Raw genomic sequence first — 11504 nt, 5'->3', positions numbered from 1 at the left:
AAGCAGTGTCTTTTACACACCAGAAATACATGGGCAAAAGAAAACGTATAATGCCAGGAGTCCTCTGGGTTCACATTGCCAAGGAGTGTCCCAGGCAATCAAAAAGGAGGTATTGTTACAAATGATGTTTTGGCTTACACCTCTGTTTTAATTAATTATTGCGGTGGGGAGAGGTCCAGAACTTTGCAAAAGAATAGCTGGTGAGCTACTGCTCAGAGCAGTATCCGCACAGCGAATGACTGTCCTTAGTTTCTGGGGTGGTTTTTTTATTTAGTGCTACCTGGTCAAGACCATTGAATGGCAGACCTGGCACCAAAACTTGTGCCAGCACCCGATGTCGAGCAGGGGTCTGTCTGACCAAGACTGTTCCAGCACCAGATAGGCCTAATGGGGATGTTTCCCCTCTCACGGGAAACCTCCCATAGCAGGTAGAGAGATACCATATTGGACCATGCCCCTGCAAACTCCTCATCCAAAGTTTGGTATTGCTCCTAGCAGAAACTTTGAATCCATAGATCTATTGCTGCATAAGCCATGCAAAGCCCAAATACTGCAGAGTGGGGATATTTCCTCCCTTCCTCCCCACCTCTTTTTGGCAAATATTCCCCATAAGTCATGGATAATTTGCTGGGGCTGGCCTGTGACGGCGGCAGACTTTTGTACTGAACCCTAGTCAATGCAGGGCTGATCAATCAGTGCTCTGACTGCACTTCAGACAACCAAATGGACAAATGTCAAGGTAGTCTCATACTATGACAAACAAGCCTCTCTAATTAAACATTATTTTAAGGTAATTCCAAACTGGTTTCCTCCATGAAGCAGGGAGGGGCTAGCTTAAGTGCCGGGAAAGGAAAGTTTTATCAAGTAAGCAGGAGTATAGATTAGAAAACATCTCTGCTTGCTTAGCAAAGAGGTGCACTTCTCTTTACGTAGCACCGGTTACAGGACTTGCTCCGGATCTGGGAGTCTGCGGGGGTCTGTCTCCATCCTAACCATCCTAAGAGTCATTGGAGCAAGTCTGATGCTTTCAGGGCATCAGGTTGGGACCCAGGAGATGTGAGTTCATTTGCTGACTGTCAAGCGCAGGGTCCTGGAACAACCTGGCAGTCAGCGAGGCAGAGGAAAAAATTCGTTTTAGGATCCTGGAGCTTGTTCACCTAGTGCAAGGGGCAGTGGGACAGCCCCGCCTGCAATTGCAGCAGCTTCAATCAGGGATCCAGAGGCCCCTCCCAGACCTCTGCTCCTAAACCGGTGATTTTCCATCACGTTTCTGGGGCACAGGATCCTCTGATGCATTTTGAGGGTGTTTTGAGGTGCAAGGAGAGAAACTCTTCTCTGCCTGGCTGTTTCCCTGCCTTCGCTGCAAGGAGGTGAGCCCTGCAATAAATAAGGCTGTTTTTGAAATGAGGTGCTGCTCCACTCACATGAGTTTTGGAGGGGTGCCTTGAGTCTAAGCGGATGGAGAACCACTGTCCTACACTCGCTCTGTTTGACCTTGGGCCGGTGACCTGATCCCTCTGTGCTCTGGAAACAGTAAAACTTCCTTTCCCTCTGCATCTCTGCTCAGGCTGCTGTAGGGCTTTGGCACTGGGTTAGTCTCTGGCCGACGAGATGCGCAGCGCCTAGCCCAGCGGGTCCCCAGGCCTGGCTGGGACTTTAATGGAGAAAATGAACAACGTGCTCTAGCAGAGCTCGGCCGGCTTCTCTGCGGAAGAGATGGCTCGCCCCATGCAGTGGTTTGACTCGTCTACCTCTTTCTTTTTCTCCGTCTCCTGGGGGAAAAAGATATAGAAGTCCCATCCTGTGAAATCCCATTGCCTGGTTATTTCCCAAAACAGGGGTGCGGTATTTCCTTTTCTGGTGACGCAGCCTTTATCCCCAGCTGCAGTCCGGCTGCTGCATCTTGGCAAGGGGACTGCGGTCATTGCAGGCACCTCATCTCTGCCCCGCTCTGTTGAGAAACTCCGTAGTCACCTGGATAACACTGGAGCAGGGGGAAATACTGCCAGCAAATGCGGAGACCCTAGGCTTTTTGCCATGATCGTATTGATACAGCATCGATGAGAAATGCTCCTCCTGTCTCTCGCTGTTTAGATGTAAAAGTTTGTATTTGATGGAGAAAAAGGTGTGAGGTAACCAGATCCAGGGATGCCAAATGCAACCTCACCCCATGTGCCCAAGCCAACATCCCAGCTGGGTAAGAGGTCCAGGTGGCTACCTAAACTTCTCCATGGAGTTTAGATTGGATGTAGTGTTCTTCCAAGATCCCCTTGGTGCCAATGCACCTCTTTATTAAATTAAGTACATCTCTCCGCCAAACTAGGGATATGGCTCTGGTGCACTGTCACACAGCCATTGCGTGAGGAGGGATGGTGCCCAGTGGTTACGCACTATCATATAGTGTTGAGAAGACCCTGGATTAGTCCACCACAGACCTGGGTGATCTTGAGAGGCCAAGTCTCCCCTTGTGCCTCAGTCTTCCTTGTGGCAAAATGTCGTAGCACTTCCCGATTTACAAGGATGCTATAGATATACTGAAGATGGTGAGATGCTTGGATATTATAACATATTGTGAGCTATATGTATGCCTGTGAGAGGCACCTCAAACATCTGCATTTCAGGAGGAGATGATTAATTAGTCAAGAGGTTATATTGGCAGAGAGAAGTGGTGCTCAGGTTCGTACCCTGGTGTAAGGGCTAATATTGAGCAATTGGCCCAGAGAGTGGATAGGGCTCCCCTTTCCTGATGCAGACGCATGGACCATGCGGTGTGAGGCCTTGCTCACCAGAGCTGGCGTTTACGCTGCTGCCAGCTCCTGCAGGAGAAGGCAGGTGACGGATGCGGCAGGCCTGGAGCAGGAGCCACGGATGCTGTGCTTCTCCTGGATTTCAGGAAACATTGGGTTTAATTCCCCAGTGTCTGGCGCAGCTATTTACATCCGTGAGCTGCCGCTGCATGTGGAGCCCTGATAGATGTTCACGCCAAAAGGGACAAATGTGATCATCTAGCCTGACCTGCTGCATAATACAGGCCAGAGAATTTCACTCAGTAATTCCAGCTTCGAGCCCATAATTTCTGGTTGAGCTAAAGCATCTCTTTTCGAAGAGATCCAATCTTGATTTAAAGGCAGAGAATCCATCTCATCCCTTGCTAGGTTGTCCTTGCACTTACTTACCCCCCCTGGCAACAACACGTGCCCTCTTCAGATACGGCAGTGTTTTAAGCCTCTTTGCTCCAGTGCATATGACCCCACTGGGCACACTGGGGCAGAGGGGGTCGTGCATGGCTTCTGGCTGCTCATCAGGGTAGCTGGCTCCTGCTGCCCTCTCCGGTAACCAGCCAGTTAATGCTCTACTGCATAAGACATACTTTCTTTCAGGATGTAAAGTACTTTTGTGAGAAGATATTCGTGACCAGTAATTAGGAGAGTTTAGGGTTTGGTGCTTTCAACTCAAACCTGAAAATTGTTTAGAAAAAACTTTGGGGTTTTGTTTTTTTTTCATTTCCATCAACGTTTACTGTAAGAGCAAAAGTCATTTCCCATCCAGCTCTAGATTAACGATGCTCAAAGGAAAGGAAAACTCTCTAACCAAACCTGATGTGCTCTCACTAACCCAAGAGCAAATCTTAACCCTGTCCTGACCTGCCATATACACTTACCAGCCATGGAGGCACAACCGGTGTACGCTCAAATACACACACTTGCTGTAAAGCGTTGCCAGGGGTGGGGCGGTTAAGACCAAGTCGGGAGTTATATTTTGCTTTTTGTACCAGCAAACCTTGCATGATGAACGGGGCTGCTTGCCTTGGTGTATAACTAGTAAATACTACAACTTTAGGGAGGCTGTTCTGTTAATTTAGGAGTTACGTGAACTTTGCTTAAAGGCGCTTGTGTATCACTATTCCTTAGAGTACCCTGACATATTTTTTGTAGCTGAACCCGCAGTTCATTAGAGGTACAGATTCAGCTAATTATTCCCAGAAAACTTGGTATAATTTTATGCATTATGCATAAAATATTAACTAATCGTGCAGTTCCCAGATAGCTATGTAAGCTGCAGGGCAAACGCTTCCCCACTCAAGGACTATATATATATATCACTTGGGTTTTTTTTAGTCTAGCATTCCTGTTACAGATCTCTTAAGCCCAGGACCTGTGTGGCAGGGGGTGAGGGTAGCATGTTATATAGCTCTAACAACCTCTCTACTCTCCCTTTAGTACTACACAAGCAGCAGGGCATTCCTGAGCTGTTCATTGTGTCCACGGATGTATTATGAGCTGCTGACACTGCAGAGACAGTTTTGGGGCTGGGGAAGTCTCCGCACTGTGGAATCGATTCTGTTCTCTTTCCTGTCGAGGATGGAGGTTTTGCCAGTGCTTAGCCAGTGACTGCGAGAAGCTGGTGGTTATTACAGCTTCCCGTTTCACTGTATGGCTATTCCTAGCTCAAACGGGTATAACCCGCTGATTAGTAGAGGGATGTCGTATAGGATCTGAAGCTATGACAGACCCAGCCGGGGAGATCCAAAAATATCAGCTCATGCATTTTGCTCTGGGAGGGGCTTCTCTTGCAACCTCGAGATGGCCCCCATCATATCAGTGCACTCGGTCCCCCCTCACTCCACCTCTGCCTGGCAGGACAGATCCTCCTTGATTCTGCCGTGCAGATGCTGGAATAAGGCTTGGAAAAGTCATGCATTATGTGCACCCACTAACCACTGGTGGTCTGCGAAGCTGGTGCGTGGGGGACGAGAGCACCCGCCCGCCGGAGAACAGCAGCTCTGGTTCCACCTACTCAGGCCCCTGGCTTTGCAGCTGTTTTTCAGAGGTGCAGATCAGTGGCTGCTGTCCTCCTTCTGCTCAGACAGACATGTAGTATTTTGATGTTTTTCAGAGATGTACAAACCAAGAGAAGGGGAACAATAACCTTTCATTGCACAGTGACGAGATGGATGGGCTCTGCCGTGGACTCTGGAAGCGCGGCTCTGTGCTGGGAGGTTTCCTCGCCGTGATTTCCTCTTGGCTGGCGATAAAGGGCCTCGGTTGTAGCGCAGCGGGAGTGCCGTGCAGATCAGAGAAGGGCCCAGCCCACACAAAACTTGAGCCACTGAGATCACAGCCTGCGTCAAACTTCACAGCTCGTTCCTCTTTCTAGGTATAGAAAACACACTTCCAGGGAGAGCCGGGGCTCTACTGCTGTGTCCCGGCTTTGGTTCGTATGCATCCAATATATGTAAAGTATTTTGAACAACTCCCGTTCCTCCTTGATACCACAGGAACAGGCTTCTCTGCAAGATCTTCAGCTCTTCCCCTTCCTTTGCAGGCAGACACATGGCAAAACAGCCTTCTCCCTCCCAGCTGGTTGACTTCTTTTCTTGCAGTACTGGACAGAAACTCTTTCAGATCCATAAAATAGTGTGCTTGGAGAGAGGGTGCAAATTTTCTTTCAGAAATGAAAGCTTGAGCCTTGGCTCTTTTGTCCCAAAACAGTTTTCCTATCCCTGCTTCTAACAGACTGGGAAATACTTTTGAGTAAGTCCTGGGACCATGTTATTCTTGGGACGCCTACACTCAAAACTCTCCCACAGGTAGCAATGCAACCCTATCCCTTTTGTGCTCGGTCTCCTAAGAGCTGACTCCTCTGCTCTGCGGAAATACATACAGCTGCTTCAGAATAGCAGCTCTCTTAAATTTGGTAGGCAGGTACTTTAGAGATTAGGCTGTGCCTAATTAACATCAGTCAACTTGGAGTAGGAAGAAAGGACTCACCTTGAAAAAGGCTTTTCACACCGTGTCCTGCTCTCCTTGCTTCAATCTGCTTTGTCAGATGGTGAACGGGCAGAGCCCTCCAGCAAGTTGTATTGTTTCCAGCCCTTCAAGACAAGCAGGACATCACCCAGGGTGTGATTCAAAGCCCACCAAAGTCCATGGGACTCTACCTGTGGATGTGGTCACTGAAGAAACTGTGCACAGTAACAGCAGCGGGAAATAGAAAAATGGTTTCTAAAGACTTCTTTTAGCTATGCATGGGAAGCCTTACTCTTTCTCGAATGAGGCTGCCTTGTACTCCTGGCCCTTCAGTATCCTTCCTTTGCTCGTCTGCAGAGAAGGCGCTGGCTATGCCAATGGGACTGATAACGTGGTGCAACCTGGCCTATGCCGGGAGGACTCACACCCGTTGTTCATCAACGATGCGGCTGCACTGGCATTCCCAGCAGGGTAGGTCCTGGCGGGGCCTTAGGCACAGGTGGTTTTGAAAAATGACAGATTGTCCATGAGTTGCCACTTCTGAATAGTCCCAGGCTACGGTGCCGCGCTGCCAGGCTATGTAAGTCATGGGTTATTGTTCCTGTTCCTCTGTCAGATAATTAGCTAGCACAGCATGAAAGGCAAACAGCGTATATTATCATAGGCTGGGAAACTTGTGTTGTATCCGTTGCCAAAATCAATTACTGTGTTGGTTAGCTGCATAAGTCCCCCAGCCCGGGATCAGAAAGAAAATCCTCTGACTTGGGGATTTAACCACTAAAGTGCATTTCAAATTGTGCATTTGATTGTACTATTGGTAATTTTTCCAGGCCTCCTTGCTGCACTGGTTAATCACATAAATCATGAGCTGTTATCTGTTCCCTGTCTGGGTAAGGTGGGCATAAAGCTGGCAAAAAGATGCTAATTATTCTTCATAGGAAATGTTGAGCGGGGAGGGGAAGTTTTCCCTACATTTCCTGCAGATCTTTTTTTTTTTTTTTGGTCTGAAAGCAGTGGAAATTGGAATAAAAAATAGAGCCATTCTGGGCTCTGGCTGCTCTCATCCTTCGGGCTGGTTCGGGAATGGCCTGTGAGCCACATGGGCTGAGGAACGAGTACTTGTGTCCTGCCAATGCTTGAGTTTACAAGCATGCTAACACATGCATGCACCCAGAATTGCAGGGTCATTTACATGCAATTTGAAAGTGCAGTCCCCCGTGCATGCCTGTCATCTAATAACAGTGCAAGTGCCATTTGCACACACGTGTGCACATTTGTGTCTGAAAACTACAGCGGTGTACATGTGCTCATGCAATCTTGCATAGGAAGACATGACTCAGAGGCAGTCGTTCCAAACATGTAGTCAGGTTTGTGCTGTGTTTTAGGTAGGCTTTGCTTACATGCTCCCTCTGCATGAGATGGCTACCAAGGCTGGGGAAATGCAGGTGAAATGGGGCTGAATATGATTGATCTGGGACCACCCCTGAACTTGCTTTCAGAGTGGTGTGTCCAGCCTAACAGCATCAGGCAGGCCTTGCAATCGTAAGTGGATGCTGAAGGGATTTCAGTGGAAGGGGGAAGGTGGGCTGCATAACAATGAAACATGGTGTGCTCGAGCAACTGCCTCGGTTCTGTTGAATCCGATCCTGGTAACGTGGGAATAAGGCTTTAAAAGGCACTTGAGAGCCAGGGTGGAGTTTTGAAGAGCAGTAAGGGAAAGGAGCTAGGAGACAGAAAAGAAGAGAGATGTGCTTATTAAAGGAGGGAAACGAGCCTTCCTTAAGAAAGGGAATGCATGGGGGAAGGAGGCTTTGGAAAGATGAAATGCAGTATAGACTGTAGACTCTATAGGGAAGGATCAGATAGGAGAGGTAAAGCTCATCTACACCACACTAAGGCAGCTGCTTCCCATCCATTTTGGGATGTAGCACCTGGTAGAGCAGCCAAGGCACTGCAGTGTGGCCTTTGTCATGTGGACGTGTCCTAATTCACACTGCAGCAAACCTGAATTTGTGAAGGGAGTAAAATATCCCCAATTGCCCTACGAAGAATCTGCTCCCGGCAAAGTCCATAGGGATCCACCCTGTCCCGGTGTATCCAAGCCGTGATTTCATTCTCACCAGCTCTTTTCTTGAAGATGCTAAAAAAGTTCCTGCTGGTGAATTTGGGGGCTGTGAAATGAATGGGTGGGTGGATACAGCACAGGCACTGGTGGGGATGTCTCTCCCGGATCGCTCTGCCTTCCTACCTTGTTCCCAGCCAGGGACTTTCTCTAGTTCTGCTGATCTAAAGGAGTTGCCAGTTGGGTGATGTGGTACTGCTACCCTTTACCCAGTCCAAGACTATCAAAGAAGCCCCTCCTGGTGACTCAACTGGGGGTCTGACCCCTGTTCAACTGTGGTGCCTTTGCCTAGTGTCACTGCAAGCTGCTCTGGAGTTCGAGGTGGAGGGTAGCTGGGCATTGCAATAAGGGCCAGGATCGCAGGGCTCAGCTGTGTGCGGTTCTGCCAGCTGCTGCGTGTGCACCACTCACTCAGTCTCCGTAGCCTCACCAGTACCGAAGGATGCTCAGCCCTTTGCAGCTCTGGGTTTCGATCCCCAGTTCCTTGGCACTGCTGACTCTTCCCTGCTTTTTCTTGCCAGTCGTGGGATGCTTGTTTCATCTCCTTCAGGTCTCGGTTCCTGCAGAAGCTTTTTAAAATATATATTTCTCAAATAGTTTCTTCGGGTGAATCTGATATCTTGTATTAGACCAACTTAAATACTTGGAAAACATTTTTTTAAGCAAGCTGCACCCCTCAAATAGTTTCTAGCATTTTGAGTGCAAAAGTAAAGCCTGGAACCATGAACCAATTTTACCCTGAAGGCTCCAAAACCAGAAAGCTACTGGAAAAGCACTCCAAGGGTACTTGGGCTGGGGGGTAATACTGACTACTGGACCATCTGTATAGTTCGGAGAGATGTTAGATGAGTTTCCAGGCACAAAATGCTCTGCCTCGGGTCTGGGAAAGAAGCTGGTACAGCCTAAAAAGTAAACCCAAGACTTCTGTTTGACACTTTGTTTTTTAAAAACACCAATCTTATGAGTTTTCAGCCAGTTTTATGATTTGTGGGGCCTACAGAGAGGGCCTGGCTCATGGCTTTCACACAGCTGGAGGTGGCGGTGCTGAATTTCAGGGGGATCCAGTCTCAACCTTGTCCATGGCACCAAATGGTCTGGTCTCCTTCCAGTTTCAACGTTAAGTTTTCTCTTTCTCTCCTCTGAATCTCCTGGAGGATTTTTTTTTAAGGAGTTGCATTTCATTGATTGTTGTCTAAAATATTGTATTTAAACCCAACAAACACAATCCCCCAAAAGAAAATCAGATTTCACACTAAGGGGAAAGAACTACGATGGCTGCAGTTGAATCATTTCTACTTTTCCCAACCTCCTGAGGAGCCTCCGAAGCCTAGATAAGGCAGCGTGCCGCAGAAGGAGCGCAGCCCTGTCTCTCCTCCATGCTCGTACCCAGCTCCGTGATATTGTCACGCTGGCAAGAAGAAATATGCAGTCACCCTTGCTGCATACTCTGGCAGGGTTATTGTCAACTTATTATTTTTTGACACAAAGCCAGAAATGAAGGGCATTTGCATCTTGCAATTTTGCTGTTTGCTTGTCTCGCCTTTGTTGCTTCAAATGACCTACAAGAAGTCAACAGCAGGCAGGCAGGGGGATGTGGGAGTGGGGAAGAGATGAAGGAGGAAAGCCCATACAGCTGCCCCCACCAAAAAACCCACTTTGTGCTGCTGTAAGGAAAGGAGCAATTAAAATAACACAGCGGTGTCCCATCAGTAGATTTATTCTGAAGTTGCAGGGGTTTGGGTCACAGGGAAACACCATCAGTTCTCGGCTTTTCTTCCTTGGAAACATTTATACAATTCGAATAAATATTGTGGGAGAAGGAGTGTGGTCTGCTTGCTGACCTGAGCACGTGTGACTCTCATTAACAACTCCGGGAGATAATTGCGGGCGCTTCTCTAAAGAAGAATAGAAGCATCTGGGGAACTGACTTGCTACCTCCTCGCTTTATCTGATTTCCTCTCTTAAAAACACGAGGCATTTTAGAGACGGAGCCCATTCAATTTTAGTTATAGGTCAGCAGAACTAATGCGGGTGTGATAATGAAGCTGTGCAATTATAATTTATTATAAGTAGCACAGAATGGTCTTTTAGATATTGCAACATAAAAGGATCCTAGTGAAAGATGTAAAAAAGCAGGAAAAAAACAGCCCTTACTAAGAAAAAGCCCTTCAAGACACTTGGAGTGTAATTGTTCTGTATATTTAAGCAGCTTGGAATAGGCATTTATTCCTGGGTGTCAGGGATTCAGCACTCAATGAAACACTCGGTGCTTCTGTCTGCAGTCTCTGGTGCAATATTTGGTGCATTACATTCGCATTATGATACATCTACCCTTGGCTTATGAAATAGTTAATTTGCAGAGATTAGAAGAGCTGTTCTACCGCAATCGCTCTGCAAGCCAGCGCTTGCGGAGGAGAGAGAGCAGATCCCAGAGCCCCCGGCGTCCCTTGGATAAAGAGAGAGAATAAAAACAAATCAGATATTTCTAGTTCTCTTAGGGAACAATCCTGGCACGCGCCTGCGTCGGTTCTGTTTGCACGCTGCTGCGTCACCGCGCGCGTGCGGGCCTGCACGCTCCCATCCTGCGAGTCAGCTCCCCTGAGGGTCTGGAGGGCAATGGGATAGGAAGGAGGAGGGCCCCAGAAGGCAGGGGAGGTCAGCACTGCACGCTCCCAGCCCCAATGGGCCTTTGCCAGGGATGCAAGGGGTGACCTTCCAGCTCGCCTTCTCAGCCGGGGCAGTGCCGCATGGCCGGATGCCGAGCTGCCACCGGCTCGCGGCCCCCTGCTCCGCTCCAGGGAGGGGAGTCCCAAAGCGTGCAGCCGAGGTGTGGTTCTCCCTTAGCCAGCATTATCTCCCCAGGAGAGGTTTTTCTGCAGAGCCTTTTGGTGGGGGAAACTGCTTAATGCAGCTCTTCCATCACCCGTCCCGTCCGCTCTTCTCACAGAGCCCTGCAATGTGAAGGGTTGCTAAGGGGAGACTCTCCATCCCTTCGCGTGGGCTCGGTCCTCTCTTTCTCTGCATGCCTGCACTCACCATGCACTAGTGGAGAAATCAGCTGTGCATTTCCCCTTTAACTAGGAGCATCAACAGACTCCTTCACCTTTTCAAGGGCCTCTGAGGCTTCTGCCTCTGCTCTCACTCTTGGCCCTGGATCCCCCGTGTAACTTTTAGACTAGCAGGTGCACATCTCATTTACAAACCCAACGCTAGGTCTAACAAAGCAGAAGACAACCTACACACCCAGACTCAGCAAGAAGATAACTGCACCCAAAACAATGCGGACAGGCACAGCATTTGTTGACCCTTTAGAGAAAAATGGCCTATCTAGTTCATTGCAGCACAATATTGTACCGAAGAGACCCTATCAAAGTGACGTGGATAGTGAAGAAAGCTGTCTACAGCAGAAGCATTACAGTAACTTCAGCAGATGCTTTCTGCACCCAGGACTTAGAAGCAGGTGTGGGAAAAATGGTTAGTTATACCCAGCATGTATATCTTCTCTTTTTCAAAAAAAAAAAAGAAGAAGTAGTTAGCTTTCCAAGAGAGAGGTCAGGTTGTGCAGCCCTTATCCAGGGGGCAAATCTTATCAAAGTCTTCAGAGTTATTTGGAAGAGTATAGAGGGCAGGAG

The sequence above is a fragment of the Crocodylus siamensis genome, chromosome 10 (genome assembly GCF_052110815.1).
Source record: "Crocodylus siamensis isolate JL-2025a chromosome 10, ASM5211081v1, whole genome shotgun sequence".
NCBI classification, from domain to species: Eukaryota; Metazoa; Chordata; order Crocodylia; family Crocodylidae; genus Crocodylus; species Crocodylus siamensis.
Note: the sequence above shows the minus strand (reverse complement) of the source record.